Here is a 21,817-nt window from a genome sequence, read left to right as displayed (position 1 = left end):
AAACAGCTCTCCCTATTTTACTTTTTGTAATTTGCAATTCTTATCCGATTTGGCTGAAATTTTGCACAATGACTTCTACTTTGGTGTCCAATAGCCAAACCAAGTATGGCCCCATAGCTTAGCAATTCTAATCCATAATTTTTTTGCCTATAAAGAGATATTGGGCAAAGAACTTGATAAATGTGATCCATGGTGGAGGGTATATAAGATTCGGCCAGGCCGAACTTAGCAGACTTTTACTTGCTTATTTTACATATTCGTAATCTACTAGCTAATACCATTCAGGTTGGAGCACCTCACCTCCATTCTTTAGTGGTGGGTATAAAACATAGCATTTGAAGTGCCCGGAGTCGACTTTGGAGTGGGAGTCGGAGTAGAGCAGTTTGCCTAGAGTCAGAGTGGAGTCAAAATTGCTCGACTCCACAGCCCTGTACCAAATGCAAGAAATTGATTTACTATTGTTATTTATAAGCGTTTTAGCTATTTTAATAAAATAAACCTTAAATTAATTAGTGGTTTACTAAGCCACGACAGCAATACTAGAAACCATCGAGTTCAACAATATCGAACGTATTTTTTATTACTAAATAACATCTGTTTCTAATTTTCCCCCTATGGATTTTAGTCCAAAGGCGCCTTTTACCTTTATGAGGACTATGATGGACAAGCACATCTCATCTTTTTTCATTATGTTTTCGGGTGAACCTTTATTTATTTCGCGCACTGTAGCTTACATTAAGCCCCAAAAATAGTGCATCATTACCCATTTTGATTTCTTCAAACCGATCCAGCTTTAAATTGATTTAATACACGTTCATTTTTAGCTGAATCCATAAAGCCAGTTTGTATATGCCCAATACAAATAACTCCTAAAACTCACTTTTCACCCGATCGCAATGAAATTAGGTACGATGAGTTTAATATATTAGCTGTCTCAACGTTCATGTTAAAAGTAGTGCAAAAGCTCCACTTTATAATGAGGCCTGTAAAAACTTTTCGCATGTTTCATTTCACTTTTTTATAAAATTTTAAATTGTTTACTAAAATTGATCTTTTCAACAACCATAATTGAATTCAGAATCCTTCTCTGATTTGGGGAAGTTTCCTCTGCTTAATGTAACGTTCTTGAAAAATGTACGCATGTTGTTGTATTCCTATTCTAAGGTGTAACACCAAAGTCATAATTCACTGTTCCCAGCTATAATTTTAATTAAAAATTCTGTTGAGGACAAATTCATAACCTCATTTAGATGATACGTGTCGTGTGGATCGATGCACTTGAGGCATTTGACGATTTGCCTTCAAAGTCTATTGCCGCAAAGCCTATACCCCACCGAAGGGTTTCCCCCAAACACATTGCTACGGTCTTGTCTTGGCCATTCCATTTGCCAATGCCTGTTTGTAGCGTCCACATGAACTGGGCCCAATCCAATTAATATTCCAGGCAGTCACTTACAGAGAGTGTCTTTAAATATTTTGTTTCATTTCACTTAACTTTTGTAACACAATTCGTTTTACATTGTGGCACTCATAAATTGTCGATAATTTTCTCTTGATTTGTATTCAATGCAAAAACGATATTTGGATTTGTAATGAATTGAAATGAATGCACTTGGAAGACATTAAAATTTGAAGCTGCATCAACATTGAATTGCTTATGGGGGGAAAAGCAAGTAGGCAACTCTCTCTTTTTCCACTCTCCACCAGAGGAAGTGGGGTAAACTTACAGCGATATTTAGTTTGTAAATCATTGTTCAGTATTTATTCTGGCAAGCCTGTGCTGGCGTATGGATTGGAAATGGTTTTCGCAATAATCAGTTTATTTATTCGAACTCAGGTCAGAATTTCTGTTGATAATCGGGTTAGCATCTTTACTGTAAAATTTTGTATCTTTATTATGTTGAAAGCATATTAGAGACCATGTAAAGTCAAGCTTTTAGGAATGTGGCTTCCAAATATCTCATATTGTCTGATCAAGGAATAGCCGCGCCATTCATTTCTATGTTCCCGCTAGGCAGTGTATTTCCCTGCATTGATTTTTATTTCCAATGTGTTAAAGAAACTGTCATCAAAGGATCGTTGCAGTCCATTCGGAATATGATGCGGTTTGACGCCCGGCGAATAAATCACGGTGTCGTCTACGTAAATCAGTGATGCACAACATGAAAATAAAACTGTATGCGTAAATTACTCTCCACACATTTTTAAATTTCTTTCTTTTAATAAACAAGTAAAAAGGCGATAGGTTCGGCCGGGCCGAACTTTGGATACCCACCACCTCGGGTATATATTTAACCCACTTTCCGCCAAAATCCGGTGAAAAATACATACCTTATGCCCCATAGCAGCTATATCGAAATATGTTCCGATTTGGACGAAATACTAATAAGTACAATTCATTGTTCAATTGTGTATAACAAAATATTGGCCTTTCAAGTAGCTATATCTAAAAATAAACCGATTTGAACCATGTACTACACGGATGTCGAAATGCTTAGCATAAGTCACTGTGTAAAATTTCAGTGAAATCGTATTATAAATGCGACTTTTATGGGATCAAGACTATAAATCGAGATATCGGTCTATATGGCGGAACTGGGTCAAATTCGAAAAGGATGTCGAAGGGCCTAACACAACTCACCGTCCCAAATTTCGGCGTCATCGGACAATAAACGCGCCTTTTATGGGCCCAAAACATTTAATCGAGAAATCGGTCTATATGGCAGCTATATCCAAATCTGGACCGATCTGAGCCAAATTGACGAAGTACGTCGAAGGGCATAACACAAATCACTGTCCCAAATTTCTAAAACCCTAAATCAGGGGATCGGTCTATATGGCAGCTATATCCAAATCTGGACCAATCTGGGCCAAATTGACGAAGGATGTCAAAGGGTCTAAGACAACTCACTGTCCCAAATTTCAGCAAAATCGGATAATAAATGTGGCTTTTATGCGCCTAAGACCCTAAATCGGGGGATCGGTCTATATGGCAGCTATATCCAAAACTGGACCGATCTCGGTCAAATTGACAAAGGATATCGAAGGGCCTATGACAACTCACTGTCCCAAATTTCAGCAAAATCGGATAATAAATGTGGCTTTTGTGGGTCTAGGACCCTAAATCGTAGGATCGGTCTATATGACAGCTATATCCAAATCTGAACCGATCTGGGCCAAATTGACGAAGGATATCTAATTGCCTAAGACAACTCACTGTCCCAAATTTCAGCGAAATCGGATAATAAATGTGGCTTTTATGGGCCTTAGACCCTAAATCGGAGGATCGGTCTATATGGCAGCTATATCCAAATGTGGACCGATCTGAGCCAAGTTGACAAAGGATGTTGGAGGGCCTAACACAACTCACTGTCTCAAATTTCAACAAAATCGGATAATAAGTGTGGCTTTTATGGGCCTAAGACCCTAAATCGGCGGATCGGTCTATATGGGGGCTATATCAAGATATAGTCCGATATAGCCCATCTTCGAACTTAACCTGCTTATGGACAAAAAAAAAAATCTGTGCAAAATTTCAGCTCAATATCTCTATTTTTAAAGACTGTAGCGTGATTTCAACAGACAGACGGACGGACATGGCTAGATCGTCTTAGATTTTTACGCTGATCAAGAATATATATACTTTATAGGGTCGGAAATGGATATTTCGATGTGTTGCAAACGGAATGACAAAATGAATATACCCCCATCCTTCGGTGGTGGGTATAAAAAATTTATTTATCCGTCAAAAAGATTGATGTTGTTTTAAAAGAAAACATTATATTAACAAGTAAAAGCGTGCTAAGTTCGGCCGGACCGAATCCTGGGAACCCACCACCATAGATTCTGCTAAAATATAGGAGCTATATCTGGTTATTAACCGATTTGGAGCGTACTTGGCACAGTTATTGAAAGTCATAAAAAAACACTATATGCAAAATTTCAGCCAAATCGGACAAAAATCGTGGCTTTTAAGGGCTCAAGAAGTGAAATAGGGAGATCGGTTGATATGGGAGCTATATCATGTTCTTGACCGATTTGGACCGCGCTTGGCACAGTTGTTGACTATCACAAGAGAACACTATGTGCAAATTTCAGCCAAAAAGGTCCTGTTTCCATTCTTCTTTATGACGTCTTGTCAAAAATCGGAAGCATTTGTTATGTTCTTTGTACTAATTTATTATACCCTCCACCATAAGATGGGGGGTATACTAATTTCGTCATTCTGATTGTAACTACTCGAAATATTCGTCTGAGACCCCATAAAGTATATATATTCTTGATCGTCGTGAAATTTTATGTCGATCTAGCCAAGTCCGTCCGTCCGTCCGTCTGTCTGTCGAAAGCACGCTAACTTCCGAAGGAGTAAAGCTAGCCGTAAAGCTGCCCATGAACACTCCATTGTGTCTTACAAATGTGGCCAGCATTAGAATGGAATAACCGCCACTGAAAATTGATGTTCTCGCCAGAATTCGAACACCGGCGTTCAGCATCATAGACGGACATGTTAACATCTGCGCTACGGTGGCCGCCAAGTACAAGTCGTACATTTTGTCCCAATTTTCAAAAAATATGTCCCTAGTTCAAACTTTGCAGCTTGTTAATTGCCGAAATCTTAAAATTTTGCTTGCTCTTTGTGAGTAAAATGCAACAATTTTTAACTGCCGATTATTATGAGGAATTTTCTTCATTCCTGTTCACTTTTAGTATGAAACTTTCACAGTGGAATATAAATTACTTATTGTGTTAATTGCAAATGTTGCCTATGAACATTCCACCAAGGAACAGGGGTAAACTTCTCACATATCAATGAGTGCAGTCCGATTCAAGTTTAAGCTCAATGGCAAGCGGCCTCCTTTTTATAGCCGAGTCCGAACGGCGTGCGCAGTGCGACACCTCTTTAGAGAGAAGTTTTTACGTAACATAGTATCTCGCAAATGTTGCCAACACTAGGTGCGGTAACCATCTCTGATGGTCTTACCAGGATTCGAACCCAGGCGTTCAGCGTTATAGGCGGACATGCTAACCTCTGCGCATCGGTTAGCTGCGCCATTTATTATACCCTCCACCATAAGATGGGGGGTATACTAATTTCGTCATTCTGATTGTAACTACTCGAAATATTCGTCTGAGACCCCATAAAGAATATATATTCTTGATCGTCGTAAAATTTTATGTCGATCTAGCCATGTCCGTCCGTCTGTCCGTCCGTCCGTCCGTCTGTCTGTCGAAAGCACGCTAACATCCGAAGGAGTAAAGCTAGCGGCTTGAAATTTTGCACAAATACTTCTAATTAGTGTAGGTCGGTTGGTATTGTAAATGGGCCATATCGGTCTATGTTTTGATATAGCTGTCATATAAACCGATCTTGGGTCTTGACTTCTTGAGCCTCTAGAGTGCGCAATTCTTATCCGATTGGGATGAAATTTTGCACGACGTGTTTTGTTATGACATCCAATAACTGTGATAAGTACGGTTCAAATCGGTCCATAACCTTATATAGCTGTCATATAAACCGATCTTGGGTCTTGACTTCTTGAGCCTCTAGAGGGCGCAATTCTTATCCGATTGGAATGAAATTTTGACGTGTTTTGTTACGATATCCAATAACTGTGCTAAGTATGGTTCAAATCGGTCCATAACCTTATATAGCTGTCATATAAACCGATCTTGGGTCTTGACTTCTTGAGCCTCTAGAGGGCGCAATTCATATCCGATTGGAATGAAATTTTGCACGACGTGTTTTGTTACGATATCCAATAACTGTGCTAAGTATGGTTCAAATCGGTCCTTAACCTGATATAGCTGCCATATAAACCGATCTGGGATATTCACTTCTTGAGCCTCTAGAGGTCGCAATTATTATTTGGTTTGCCTGAAATTCTCGGATTCTCTCATGACCATCAACATACGTGTTTATTATGGTCTGAATCGGTATATAGCCCGATACAGCTCCCATATAAATCGATCTCTCTATTTTACTTCTTGAGCCCCCAAAGGGCGCAATTCTTATTCGAATTGGCTGACATTTTACACAGGTCTCCAACATATAATTTAATTGTGGTCCAAACCGGACCATATTTTGATATCGCTCTAATAGCAGAGCAAATCTTTTCTTAATTCCTTTTTTTGCCTAAAAAGAGATGCCGGGAAAAGAACTCGACAAATGCGATCCATGGTAGAGGGTATATAAGATTCGGCCGGCCGAACTTAGCACGCTTTTACTTGTTGTGTATTTAAGTTAAACGAAAATAGGTGTATATTAATAATAAAGCAAGTAAAAGCTTGTTCGGCCCGAAAAGTTAAGACCCAAGATTTTGTAATAGTGTTGTAATGTTTGTGGAAAATTGATCAAATAGCTTTAATGAAGAACAGTTAACAATTGGTAGTTGCAGCATCAATGGTCTCTGGTATGAGAACTTGAGAATGAGAGTGTTGCTTCTATATGTTGTTCTTACTCGGTGGGCAAAAAATAGTAGGGAGTTTGTTCATGATTTTAAAATTCTTTACTTATTCTGCCCAATCTTTTACGTCCCCTTCAAAGTAATCACCCATGGCCGCAAAACACTAATCTCAACTTTTCTAATTCTCGTAACAATTGTTAAATTCAATTTCGAGAATAGCCTTCAATGGGAGTAGCAATTCACGTTAAATGTCTTCAATTGACTCAAAAGGGTTCCCCGCAGCGGTCGCTTGAAGCTTTGATTCAGTCGTACTCTCCAAGTTTCAGTAAACAGAAATTTGTCTGATAGACATAATTCTGAGGAAGAACTACCGCAAGGTTCTCTCCTTGCCTCTCATGGTCGAAGCGGCATACGGACTGGCCAGGAATGGATCGCTGGTTGACACAGATCTTGCTATGGATTCAGTGAAACCTCCACTGTGCGAGCTCTTTGGCGAGGTGGACGCCTTCCACGATGGCTTCGTAGATAAGGCCCAGTGGCGGAGTATTTCGCGAAACAAGACGTTGCCTTATCCTAGTGCTGAGAAAACATAGCTTAGGAAAGATAATAAAAGTCCTGACTAGTCATCGCAACGTCACATTGTCCCACGTTGGGAAATTAGTGCACAACTTTTTACCTATTGATTTGAAAGATAAAAAATGTTCTCGACATTTGTAGAGGAGGACATATGCTTTCTGGCGTTGTTGGCCTATATCTTTAATACAGGGTAAGGTACAGGGTCTCAAAGGCTATCACTTTTGATCTACTGAACCGATTTGCATGGTTTAGGATGAAAAATGGATAAAAAAGATAAACATAGTGTAGTAAAAAAAAGTGTAGCAAAAAAGTAATCTACATTAAATTCTAAGTAAATTCTTCGAAAAAAACTATGTATCCAAAATAAAATCCTATTCCGCGCCAACGACTTGAAAAAAGCTGTTATTTGTAGAATTAATGTTTTGCAATCAAGGTACAGGTTGCATTTGTTAATCAATTTTGGTGAATATTGGTTCAGAGTTAGATATAGATTCCATATATATATAGGCCGATTTTCACTTAAACTTTCGAAAGCACGCCAAAATTTCGAAGGAGTAAAAGTAGTCGCTTAAAATTTTGAATAAATACTTCTTATTAGTGTAGGTCGGTTAGGATTGTAAATGGGCCAAATCAGTCCATGTTCTTATGTAGCTGCCATATAAACCAAGAACAACATATAGAAGCAACACTCTCATTCTCAAGTTCTCATACCAGAGACCAGTGATGCTGCAACTACCAATTGTTAACAGTTCTTCATTAAAGCTATTTGATCAATTTTCCACAAACATTACAACACTATAACAAAATCTCATTCAATGAAAATCACATTTCGAATAATTTTGTAATCAAATTGTGATCTAACCATCAACCAATTGAAAGTTATTCCTCAAAATAATTTTTCAATTCACATCATAAAACTACCAGCAATTCTTTTCTGTAAATTTCCAAAATCAAAATGAAGCAACCACGAGGAAAATCAAATTGTTTGACAATTGCGGGAACAAATTAAAAAACGATTACATTTTAACTCACATTCCTCATCCCATTCGTGGACAACGACAACGACGACGAATAAGTGTCAATTGAAAATCGCAATTCCCCCAACACCATCTATGCTGCTGATAAATTTTTAATTAAGAAGTATCAAACAAAATCATTTATACTGTCTCAAAAAAAAAGAAAGAACAGAGTATGAAGAAACTTGAGAGTATACCACGTAGAACCTGCAAATTCAAAGGCACATCAATTCGTAATGTAGCACACACAATTGAATGGTGTTAAATGCTTACTGCTGATCCCCATTTATGTCCGGTGTTGCATTGTGGCATTATGGCGTCAATTGCCCCCATTTAAGGCCTTCATGCAATTTGTGGGATACCACAGCCGACCTGATGGCACCTTAACAAAGTGTGGGCCATGATAATTTCCCAATCTACAATTGCAGATCAACTGTGCCTACTGTAGTGACGGTAAAAAAACTCACCCGTGGCGGTGATCAGAGGGATATCAAAGTTTTTTTCCTAATCACTCTCCGAACCTTTCCCTCTAAACGTATTTTCATTGACTCATCTTTTTTTTCTGGAATAGCACCTCATCACTCACTGCTTGCTGTCATTAGTTTTTATCAAAATTGCATATGATAATGATAACGATAATAATAATAATAAGATTGTACAGCGACCTGTGATGGGGATTACAAAGAGTACTCCCATAAATATTTATTCGGTTTGTAATTGGACTTTATACAGTCATATATTAAGCAAATTTCGCTTTTGAGGAAGGGGGAATACGAGCACATTTTTTATTTTTTTGTAAATATCTATTGAGCAAAACGTCACGAAATGAAACTTCATACAAAGATTTTGAGTATCGAAATATGGAGTTACGACGATTAAACCTAAAACATAGCCTCTTACACTGTTGTAGGTGGTTTCAAACGTACAACTGCTACAAGTATCGCAGTTAACAAATAGTTCATATACAAAGGACTCGTCCATAGCAGTCTTCTTTCAAAGAGACTGTTGAGTAGGCCAACCAAAGTTCGAAGCTTCGTTCTCTTTAGCCTACTCAATAATTCACTCATATTTGGGTAAGAATGCTTTTGGCGTAGTCCTATACAGTTCGTAGATTGGTCAATCCTTCACAAACAGCAGTAAAAAATGGTCTGGCCAAGGCAAGGTACTGTCAAAGGTTACCACTAAGTTCTTAACACAAAGTTTAAGCATTTGCCACAGATTCTTAGATAGGACATTAGGTGGCTAAACCCCTAAGGTGTTCTTCAAGACTTTCTTTGGAGCAGCAATATAAACATGCACAACATCTACATACATATGCGCTTCAGAAAATGATACTTGATCCGGTAGTTCATTACTACAGCGATAGAAAAAGTTTTCTGATAATAACAAACACTGTCTGCTGAGTGCAGCATAGCTTAAAGCCCACTTTCAGCATACAAAATCTTCTATTTTCGCAAACTTTTTTGCTGTTTTGAATAACAAACTACGTTGACTGTAAACAAATAAAATAGGTCCCAAATTTGAATCTTGAAAAGTGAAGTGATGAAGAAAAAGAAAATACAAGTAAAAACGTGCTATGTTCGGCCGATCCGAATCTTGAGAACCCACCACTATGGATTCTGCTAAAAATTTATACAAGCTAAATTTATTTAAAAGGGCATCATTTTGTTCTAAATACATAGAAAACTTCTGTCAAATCAGCAAAAATTAAAGCTTCTAGGCACCGAGCAAGGATAATCGAGAGACCAGTTTATATGGAAGCTATATCAGGTTATAGACCGATTTGGACCGTACTATACACAGTTTTTGGAAGTCATAACGGAACACCACATGCAAAATTTCAACCAAATCGGACAATATTTGTGGATTCAAAAGCCTGAAGATGTCAAATCGGCAGATCGGTTTATATGGCACTACATACTCAATATCAGCCAAATCGGATAAAAATTGCTGCTTGTAAGGGCTCAAGAAGACAAATCGGGAGATTGGTTTAAATGGGACGTATACCAGGTTATAGACCGATTTGGACCGTACTAGACACAGTTTTTGGAAGTCGTAACGGAACTCTTCATGCAAAATTTCAGCCAAAACGAATAAAAATTGCGCCTTGTAAGGGGTTAAACCCGGAGATCAGTTTATATGGGACCTGTATCTAAATCTGAACCAATATGGCCCATTTGCAATCCCCAATGACCTACATCAATAAGAAGTATCTATGCCAAATTTCAAGCGGTTAGTTTTACGCGTTCGACCGCCATCGTGATTTCGACAGACGGACGGACATGGCCAGATCGACTCAGAATGGCGAGACGATCAAGAATATATTATTTTAGACGAATATTTCGAGATGTTACAAACGGAATGACTAGATTAGTATACCCCCATTCTATGATGGTGGGTATAAAAATAAAATATTTACTTCAATGAATACATTTTTATATTTTTAAAATAAGTCAACTTTGTTTTTAGCTAAGAAAATATTTAACAGTACCAATATTTAATAGTACGAAATGTTTGTTGTGTGTGGTGGTCCAGCCAGACCATGTCCGCTCAAACCGGTAGGTATTAATTTCATTACCATATGATGTCCAAAATAATTCAAAATTTTATAATTTTTTCTTTTTTAATTTACTTTGAACGCTTTATGCTAAATGATATGTAGGGAAGCCATAAAACTCAAAATTGGTCTGGACAGATCAATCTGCGCTACCTAGGCTTAAGGTATTTAACCCATATAAGACCCATTCATTGCCCGATTTTGATGAAATTAAGAACAGTATGTTATTTTGCACCCCTTGGCGACCGTACTGAGTTTGGTCCTCAACAAACTTTTTGTCAATATAACTGCTGCATATTTGCCCATTAGCATTACATTAAGGAACAGCGGGGATACTTCTCTCATATCTCTCATAAGTGCTGTCCGCTACAGGTTTAAGGGTAATGAGATGTTTGTTAGTACATATAAATAATAAATAAAGAAGATTGCAAAATTGATTGGTCCACTGTGCAAAAATGGAAATGGAATGGATGAGACCGGCATCAAACGACAGCTTAGGAAGCCTAGTTTCTTATATATACCTTCATTTTCCAAATAATCGTCTAACTATAAAATTTTTGACAAAAACTCGACAAAATTACCCAAAAGTCTCGAAAACTCAATTTTGGGTGAACAACTGCGTGAAAATGGAAAATAGTAAGGCGATGAGGCCGGTAACAAACGACAGCTTAGGAAGCCTAGTTTATTAAACATGCACCACCATTTCCAAACAATCGCCAAACTATCGAATTTTTTGCAAAAAAAAAAATTTAAATGACCCAAAAATCTAAAAAAAGTAAACTTTGCGTGAACCACTGTGAATTTTTGGCAAAAACTTGAAATAATTAATCTACTGCTACAATAGCAGCAAACTTTTTTCTATGAATGTAATTGTTCTTTTTCTACTTTCTTCTAGGGCGATCATAAGCCCCTTTACCCATAAAGAGTCCATTTAAGCCAATGCTCTAATTTGACATATTTAGGCCCCTGGAAAGCTCAAATTTTGTCCTCTTTGGCTAAAAATTGAGCATCGAAGGAACAATTTTGCACCGCTATAGCATTTCCGACAGACGTACGGAGGAACTGGGCTAGATCGACTTACAATGTGAGAAGAAGGTATTGCAAAAAGAATGACTACACTAGTTGCTATGTATAACAATTCTAAGGCTTTTCTATTACCTACTGCAAGTTTTATCACCTATCAAACAGCTATTTGCGTTTAGTTTCGCAATGAAATTTCCCGGTATTAATAAGGCAGTCATTCGGAAGAGATGGTTAAGTCACAAACACGTATTAATAACAATTGTATCTAATCTTTTGTATGCCCGGCAGCTTGAGGTTGGTTATTATGTTTTTCTCATTCAATTTTTTTCTCGGTCGTCGTCTTCGTCTGTCTCACCGATTATTTCATAAAGTAATAACAGCCAACAAAAGAAATTCAACAAATATGGCAGGTATTAAACAACAAATGACTCGAAATACTACTTGTATGGGGAACTAAGTATTGGTTTGTCTACGTTCGTTTTAGGGAGAGAAAAAAATATTAAATAAATTATTATTATTATGGAATGTCATAGAACGTGTCTTGGTCTTTCTTTGCTTTGTCTAGCTGATCAAATTTGCCATGAAAAGGCAAACAAAATAGACAGAACGGCAGACATAGCGAAGGACAGACAGACAGACAAAATGAATGACTGGCTTAGACAAAAGAGACACAGTAAATACAAATTTTTGTTATACAATACAATTATAAAAGAAACACCAATAAATATCAAAAAAGGCATGAGACATACGATACTTGTTATTATGTCGCAATTATATAGTATGGCACAGAAGAGAATTGTAAAGAAAACTAGCCACTCTTGATTATAGTTGTACGTACTAAATAAAAACATATTTTAGAAAAATCGATGGCAACTTTAGTCGCATAATGGAATATTACTTAGAAATATAAACCAGTAAGGAAAGGCAAAAGTCGGGCGGAGCCGCTATATATAACAGCTACCCTACAATTATAAATTCGGGCAATATATAAATATATATGTATATGAGAGCTAAAACTAAATCTGAACAGACTATTAAACATATCGTTGGAAAATTGTTATTACTACGGCCATATAAGTGCAAATCTGGCGATAAATATGTATGGATGCTACATCCAAATCTGAACCGATTTTGATGAAATCTCGCACATATGTTAAGATCAGTAACAAAACAATGCGTGGCAAATTTTGTGCAGATCGGTTACAAATTGTGTTTATTACAGCCTTATAAGTGTAAATCGGGCGATACATATATATTGGAGCTATTGGGTTGCCCAAAAAGTAATTGCCGTTTTTTTAAAGGAAGTAAATGCATTTTTAATAAAACTTAGAATGAACTTTAATCAAATACATTTTTTTACACTTTTTTTCTAAAGCAAGCTAAAAGTAACAGCTGATAACTGACAGAAGAAAGAATGCAATTACAGAGTCACAAGCCGTTGAAAAAATTTGTCAACGCCATCTATATGAAAAATCCGCAATTACTTTTTGGGCAACCCAATATATCCAAATCTGAATCGATTTTGATGAAATCTGATAGATATGTTAAGATCAGTAACAAAACAATCCGTGCCAAATTTTGTGCAGATCGATTGAAAATTGTAGCTACTACGGCCATTTAAGTGCAAATTGGGCGATACATATATATGGGAGTTATATCTAAATCTGAACCGATTTTTATCAAAATCAAAAGCGTTCGTCCTTGGGCCAAAAAAGTGAGATGTGCAAAATTTCGTGATAATTGGACAACAAATACGAACTGCACTTTGATTACAAGAATACATTTATGGACATGGCTAAATCGAATCAGAAAGTAGTTCTGAGTCGATCGGTATACTTATCAATGGGTCTAGTTCTTCTCCTTCTTAGCGTTGCAAACAAATGCATAAATCTATAATACCCTGTACCACAGTGGTGGTGTAGGGTATAAAAAATGAACAAGGGCAGTAAATTAAGCCAGCACACATCTGTGGTTTCTTCTTCAATGTAAAACTCGTTTACGAATGGGTGTTGCTCATCGTCACTCGGTTCAAACCCGTTAATATATTGCCATATCATAATGTAGCACAATGTACTAATATGTCTAAGTGAGTCTGATGCAGATTAAAACCTAACCTATGAAGAAATTTGAATCATGGAAAAACCCTTAAACTTTTAGTAATCTTTTATTTGTGTGTAGGGATGGATGCACATAACTGCATTCAACATAGTCTCTTCTTATTTAACTCCTTTACTAAGATTTTTCCTCCAGTGTATACAATATACAATTAAATGTCTAAAGTCGTTATGATCTAATACCAGCGAGAATTTATTACAAAATCGATTCGTATATAAAACACTGGTCACAGTGCTCACTCAAACTAAGGCTTAACGAATTTCGTCTACACAGCCAAGCGACACAAGAAGAAATAAAACAAAATTTTAAATTGTAAATTCTTTACATTTGAATTTACGGTTTCATTGATAGTTTCGTCAAGAGTTCCCCGTTGTTAGTTTTCTATGTTAATTGATTTAAATGAGTCTCATCTCGTTACGTCTATGGGGGAAAAGCAGCGAGGAAGTTCTTCCAAAACAGTTGCTATGGTGTCAATTTCGAAATATTTACTGAAATTCCAATTCAAACTGTAGGAAATGACACATGTGTGTTTTCATAATGATTAATAAAATGTTAAGTCATTTCCGAGAAACAAAAGTATTTTTTTTTTTTTTTGAAATTGTCGGTAGAGATTTTAGCTTTATTGGTTTTTTAGAGCTGCAAATTTTGAACTAATTAAAAATACAACTTTTAGATTGCAATGTACTTTTGAAATAATTTTAATATGAAAATATAAAACTAAATGACCCAGGTAAGCTTGGCAAATCGGTAGATGGTTCTTGAAACTTTCGACAAAAGTTAAGGAAAACTATGACTTAATGACTTACCAAGACATTTGGTAATATTGCAAATATTACTTGAATTCATTTGTTAATTATCCTAGGATAAAGAATTTAACATCCTTTAAATTCAGGATTGGAACCCATCTATTACATTTCGAATTTCCATATAGAAGATCAAACTCGGAAAGGGAGGTTTTCGTTAATGGCTTTGACACCGATTCTGATTAGATATCGAGCATTTTGGATGATTTTCCGGGAAGTGAAGTTGTTGGTGCTGGGGACTTCAATGTCCTCAATTCCTTTTGGCTTTCCCATTCGAGCCATACGACGAAATGCCCATCATGTTTCATGGCGCATCATGTATTATGGCATTCTCCCCTAGGTAACGACCAGCGGGGCATAGCTTAGGCAGAGCTGATTAAAGGCTCCACATTCTGCATTGTGAATGAAGAAGCCCCCATTAGGATTACTATTTAGGAGGTATAATAGCTCACCGGACATTTCCATCACCTGATCTCCTGGCATGCCGTCATTTGTAGAAACAATATCCTCAAGTCACTTGCCGGCAGCACTTGGGGTGCTGACAAAGAAACCTTGTTGAGGACGTACCAAGCAATTGGCCGGTCTGTGGTAAGTTATGCAGCGCCAGTGTGGTCCCGTCAGCTTTGTGACACGCAGTGGATTCATATTCAGATCTGTCAGAATGCCGCCCTTCGAACTGCGACGGACTTTCTCCTCAGTTCTCACATAGACCACCTCCATTAGTCTGCAACATTCATGCAGACACGGTAGCAGAAGTGGTGAATAGCTACTAGGTGAATGTGGTCCTTGGAGAGCGACCGCCTTCCATTGCACCTGAAAAAATTTACCTCTCAGAGCAAGCGAGAGTAGTTCTGGCTCATTTACGATCCGGCAGATGAAGCCGCCTCAATTCTTACAGAACAAGGATTGATGCCAAAGTGCAGGATGTATGTCCCGATTGCGACCAAGTACCACATGTCACCTGTTTAACAGCCCAGCCAGACCCACTCGTCTCAGACCCAGATCCCTCTGGACGCACCCCATCTTAGTCGAAGAGTTCCTGAATCTGGACACTCAACAGAGTCAAGCAGATGAAATATAGAACACAACACACATCTACAGCAACAACTGAACGCAACTAGTGAATGAACCGACACACATTTCGTTGGTCGAAGGGCGCCATAATAATATTCTTGACCTTTTCTTAACATTTAACCCTGAGACGTTTAAAGTTAAGTTAATGTGCTTGCACCTCTTGGTAATTCCAATCACTGCATTGTTTGCGACTTTTTTGTATTTTTCTCTTCGTACCGCTTCCTCCCCAATCCCAGCGTTTAAAATTTCTTATACAAAAATACTCGTTTTGGGCAGAGCTTAATGAATTTTTCAACCATTTCAATTGGAAACTTTGTTTTCTTGAAGAGAATATAAATGCTGCGACTGAAATGATGCAGAAACTAATTGTTTTTAGAATAAAGATATTCATTCCAACTAACAAGACTAACGACAAATGATAGCTTTGAACAACTGCACAAACACGTAAGAACTTCGTGTCCTAGAGTGCTAAGACGTGGAAAGTTTCTACTCCTATTAAAGATGAAGAAATATTTACTGAAATGAAATGTTTGAGGGAAATCCTTTCTTGCTGGAAAGCACTTAACCACTTCCTGCGATCGATAATGTATAGAGTGGGATGCCTCAGATATATTTTTGAACACGCGGGTCCTGGCGAATCTCGACATGAATAAATCCCCAGAACCGGATGGTATAGCAACACTTGCTCTATGTAAGTGTTCTTCGACACTTGCTCGTCCACTCGCAACCTTCTCAACCGTGCTTATTGTCCGGGAGTCTACCCCGCGTGTTGGAAGGTTGCAAACGTTCAGCCGTTCAGCCGCGAAAAGCCCTGCAAATTAACGACCAATTACTATATGCTCCGTCATCTTGTGAAGCACCAATGGCCTTCTCAGCAATAAAGAGTATGGTTTCCGCAGAAATCAGACTTAATGTAATTTTCATCGGAACATTGGAGTTGATGTGCCCACCAGTTCGGTAAAAGTGAGATCGTGGCACTAAATATCTCCAATGCATATGAAAGAGTCTAACACGGCGCACTTATATCAAAGCTAAACGCTTTTGGAATTACTTTGGTAATGACTTCTTTCGATTTATAACGAGATTTCTTGAGTATATGGGTCCTCCCTCAGCCGGCGAATACAAATTTATGTGTGCCTTCTACGCCTGGTGAGGGATGATCGGAAGAAAGTGGGAAGTTAGCCCGAAGATGATATACTCGATGTACACGGTATGGTAGAAGGCTGTGGAAAAGATTATCCTGGTCAAGTATCTTCGAAAGGTACATAGATTGCCCGGCGTCGGGGTAGAGGGGGCGTTTAGATTCACACAGCAGGCGGGTAAGGACGCGATGCTGAATTTAAAACCTGTTGAGGTATATATTCGGAGTTCTGCCGCTAAGGTAGCGCTTCGGCTGAGGGATCTTGGCATGTTGAGAGAAGGTGAACGCCTCTCTATTCCGGAAACTATGGATGCAGGAAATAGGCCGAGGAGGGTCCCAGATTTCCTGTCGCCAAGAACGATTCGGGAGAGTTTGTTCCGGATTCGCTTTCCCCCGGAAGCGAGGAGTGGGAGGTAGATGCGTGTTTGATTTGGATGACAATGGACTGGAGGCTTACTCGGAGATACTCAACATCGGTATGGCAGTTAGACTGTCGGAAGAGTGTACAATCTTTCAGGTATATGTCTGTGCCGCAAAGGAGATTCAAAGGATGTTACCACCACCTTTAACACTTATGATATATATGAACAGCATGACGGCCCTGAAGCTTTGAATTCATGTACGATGAGATCGAAGTGTGTGGCGGAGTGTCTGGGGGCCTGAACCGACTACTGGCTCATGACGATGTGTTGGCCTGGGTGTTCGGGAAATGAGAAGGCGTATGATTATGCCAGGAGGGATCCTCCACGGTAAGCAGACCTGTCGGCGGTCTTGCACACGTGCTTTTTGTCGAACTACTGAACATAGTAGAGGAAATTGCTAGTGTAGAGCCGGTGGCGAGTTTGGAGATTGTGAATGGAAGTCGATTTGCGAGGTCACTCCGGCCAGCTGTTGACCGGAAGAGGACGGGAGTGTTACTGTCCCTTGATTAGGGGTCACTGAGAACGATTATAGGAGTCATAGCCAGACACTTTGCGAGAAGCCATATGGCCGCATGCAAGGAAGTCCCGCACAATGACTACTGTGAACAATGTCTTGATGAGGATGAAACCATCGAACTTATATTCTGCTTATGCCCAGATCTACAGGGGCATAGGCTTTCCATCCTTGAAAGGAGTTTTTTCTCCGATTTCGGCGAAGTTGAAGATGTGTTTCTGGGGATTCGTCTCAGATACGAGGATAAGACGGTTTTCATTCGACGAGGGACGTGATGAAATTTTCAACACGCTGTCATACATGTGCAGACGCGGAGCATCAATGCGTGGCACTTGGCGTGTGAGTGTGGGCTTACGCTACGGGGAAGCACTCACCTGGTGGCGTAATGGATAAGCGCTTACGCCCAATTCTATTCCCATATTTCTTGCATTTCTCATATCTTCTCAACTCGCAGTCTCCCCTTCGGGACGGAGCGGGGGGTAGTTTATTTCATCACCATAAGTTTTCACCAAGTCTTCCTATTACCTTTTCTTCTTTTGCTTATTAGGGTGTTACAATGGGCCGGACTGACTTCGGAGTGAACTCATCCTTCGGGACGGGCTACATATTCAATCTTAACCAACCTAAATACAATTTGACCGCAGGTGATCCACAAGGCTCCGTCCTTTCACCCCTTTTTCTCGTTTTCATTACCGATCTATGGAGTCAGTCATCGAATCCAATGTAACTCCTTTGTCATTCATACTCATTCGACCACCGGCGAGTCTTCGAGAAATCAAAGACAAAAGGCATATTATGGATGTGACATTCTGCCCTGACTTGCTGGCCATCTCCGAATAGGGTCGAATGAGCAGAGTAGATTTTAATGCTGTTTTCGATTCTATGAACCATTACTACTAAATTTCCTATGAACATCCTATTGAGGAAATTTTTCTGATGTTCACGCCGCGATTTGAACCCAGGCGTTCGGTTTCAAAGACGGACATGCTAACCCCTGCGTCACGGTGGCCTCATTACCATCATCAATATCTGTCGACGATATGGCTATTGAGCAATCGGATTCTCTTGATATTCTGGGCATAAAGATACAAGGTGATATATGTAGGTCAAAACATGTTTTTGATGTGTCGAAAAAGCATTCAAGTGTTTGGGCTTTCTTAAGCGTTGCAAGAATTACTTCACTCCTCCTGACCTTCTCAATATCTATATAACCTAAATACATCAGAGCGAAGATGGAATATAACTCAAATATATGAGAAGGAGCCTCCAAATCATCTTTCGGACTTCTGGACTGTGTTCAGATACCCAATATCGCTTGAAAATCGCCGAAATGTGGGTTGTGGGACGCTGTTCTATCGATATTTCCATAGTGTGCGCTTCACGGGTATTAGCCTTTCTGGCCAATGTCTTTCCACCCTCCGATTCCTAACATTCCCTACGAGTAAATTGAATAACAAAAGAAACAGAAGCAAACTTCTCACATATCAATGAGTGCTGTCCTTTTAAAGGTTAAGCTCAACAAAAGGGACATTAGTTTTAAAGCCGCAATGCGAGACCTGTTTTGAAAGAAGTTTTTACATGACATAGTACCCCATAAATGTCGCCAGCATTAGGAGGGGATAACCATCGCCGAAATTTTTGTTGATATTCAGCGCCATACGCGGGCATGCTAACCTCTACGCTGTGGTGGCCTCTAAGGAAGGAAATCACCCCCAATCGAAAATGTTGGCCGATCGAAACATTATGGGACTCAAATGAAAGGCATTTAAAAGAACAGGGATGCCACTCGCAAATTCCAAATTTGTCCATGAACATTTCATTAGGTAACAGGGCTACACTTCTCATATATCAAAGAGTGCTGTCCGATTAATGTTTAAGCTCAATGATAAGGGGTGTGTGTTCTTTGGGGAGAACTTTTTACATGGTATGGAACTTTTCACTCTTACTCCAAAAAATGGACATATTTTCCGATCATGGCCAATATGTGGCTAAAATGAAAGGTATTTTGGAGGGGCTCAAACCAAACATATATACTGACCATAGCAATATGAAGCTAAAATGAAAGTTATTTGGGAGTAGAGTACGAATCTGTCATCCAAATGGTCTGGCCACCACACTTCACCATCAAAACCAAACCGGACATATTTTCCGAACATGTCAATATGTGGCTCAAATGAAAGGTACTTGGGTACAGGAAAGTCCCACTTCCAAAATCCACATAGGAATTTCAGGAATTTATTTAAGAATGGAGTACATCTTACATTCAAAATAAAATGACCGAAAACCCTCCGAGCGATCTCATAGAACAAGAAAGATTATTTATGATTCATATAAATACATTTAGAAGTAACATACTGTAACTTAAGCAACATAAATGTGTATATCACTTTCGCAGCATAGTATTTTAGAAAAAACTCTTAAATTGCCAAATATAAACATTCAGAGGAACATTTTACTTCTTATATGGTAAAAGAAGACGCAGCGCAGCTGGACCGGTTCATCTAGTTTATCTATAAAATAATTAAGTAATGCTCATGAATGATTTAATTTATAAAAAAAAATATTATATATAATTAACTTATTTAATATTAAATATTTATCCCAAACTCAGGCAAATAATTTGCCACAAAAAATTATTTGTAGCTTTTAAAGCCAATTTATAAAAATTGGCGATTTGGAAACCATATTTGCCTAAAATGGGTATTTTGGGTATTTTTGTGAAAAAATACGGGCAGTATTATTTTTTGTTTTTTTTTAAGGACATATTTATTTGCAAAACGCAAATATAACTAGGGTGTCTTTATTCGTTTTTTTTTTCTTAGAATTCTTTCAATTTGAGTGTTCGTTCGTTCAAAGTTGATTTATTTAAAAATCACTCCACAGATTATTTTAGTTTTTTATTTTTCCCGTCTATGAACATTGACAATTCCGAATCTCAAATAATTTTCCAGTTGTAAGACCTTTTTATTTAAAGTTGGTTCAGGTGCACCCTGATACTTACGTACTACAGAGTATTTTTTGTTAAACAACCATACCTAAAAAAGAAAAAAACACACAAATTATTAAAAACGCTTTTTTAGTATGTATTTAAAAAATTGTTAACGTTTATGGTCATATATAGAGTTTAAATATACAAAAACAAATCATTAAAATGTACTTCAGGTATAAGTTTAGGCTCAGATACTACACAGAAAAAAACAAAAAACGGTTTCAATTACGAAATTAATTGACCACCATCGCGGTATAAACGAGGCGACGATAGGAAACCTGGAAGGAAGGGAAAAGGTTTCCAATAGAATACCTGAGAAGAACCTTGGGGTCGAGTGCGAGACACTGCTGCTAGCGGCACAGTCTTGGATTGACCGAACTCTAGTATTGCTATCTAGGAGATCATGTTACACGGATGGATAAAAGATATGGGACAGAGTGGGCCTGGGGGTCTACATTGAGAACCCAGGGACTGAGATCTACTTTAGACTGCCTGACTATAATACGGTGCCGTAGGCGGAGTTCCGGGCGATCACGAAATGCCTGAGATGGTGTGATGCTAACGCGAGGACATCGAGTGAGAACATCTTTACGGACAGTTAAATTGCATCAAGGGCAATAACGCCCATGACGGTAAGGTCACGAACAGTCTTGCAGTGTAAGAAGCAGTCCGAGTTAAGGGCGGGGGCGACGAATGCGCATGCAACACTGTGGAACAGCGAAACGGTCGGAAGGACGGCGAAAATCCTATGCCTCCATAGATTCAGACTCTCAGAGGACGAGATTATTACTGAAAGGAAATAAAAAGGAGGTCAGTATAGCTATTAGTATCATGACGGGACACATAGGACTACGAGATCACTTATGTAAAATCGGTGCGGCAAGTGATAGCCAGTGTAGAGCATGCAGGGAAGATGATGAGACGTTGGAGCATTTCCTTTGTCATAGCCCGGCTTTTGCGTCTAACCGATACCGGCACTTAGGTGGGGACACCATGGAAAACAATTAAGGATTTTGTAAGTAGCACGGAATTCCTAACTTAAATTTTCTTTTTCGAGGTTACTTTTTTGTATTTATAGCGCACAATAAGCCGATTACTGGCTTAGGTGTAAGTCCATAGTGGAATGGGACGGATTTATATCTGCACCCTCTTTTCAACCTATCCTAACCTAACCTACTATTTA

At 38.6% G+C, this 21,817-nt stretch overlaps 1 protein-coding gene and 1 long non-coding RNA gene across 4 annotated transcripts in view; one reads left to right on the top strand and one right to left on the bottom strand.

Annotated features, from left to right (window-relative positions):
- LOC106085461 (spectrin alpha chain, non-erythrocytic 1) overlaps positions 1–21,817 on the bottom strand; it is a 262,696-nt gene that overhangs the window by 167,047 nt on the left and 73,832 nt on the right. The window lies entirely within an intron of this gene.
- Positions 14,269–21,817, top strand: part of LOC106085460 (uncharacterized) — an 82,468-nt gene continuing 74,919 nt past the window's right edge. Inside the window, exon 1 of the long non-coding RNA XR_001220948.2 lies at positions 14,269–14,421. This is a non-coding gene — a long non-coding RNA (uncharacterized LOC106085460). The remainder of the gene's footprint in view (positions 14,422–21,817) is intronic.

The sequence above is a fragment of the Stomoxys calcitrans genome, chromosome 1, assembly GCF_963082655.1.
Source record: "Stomoxys calcitrans chromosome 1, idStoCalc2.1, whole genome shotgun sequence".
In the NCBI taxonomy this organism is placed as follows: domain Eukaryota; kingdom Metazoa; phylum Arthropoda; class Insecta; order Diptera; family Muscidae; genus Stomoxys; species Stomoxys calcitrans.
Note: the sequence above shows the minus strand (reverse complement) of the source record. Positions and strands in the feature narration are given on the sequence as shown.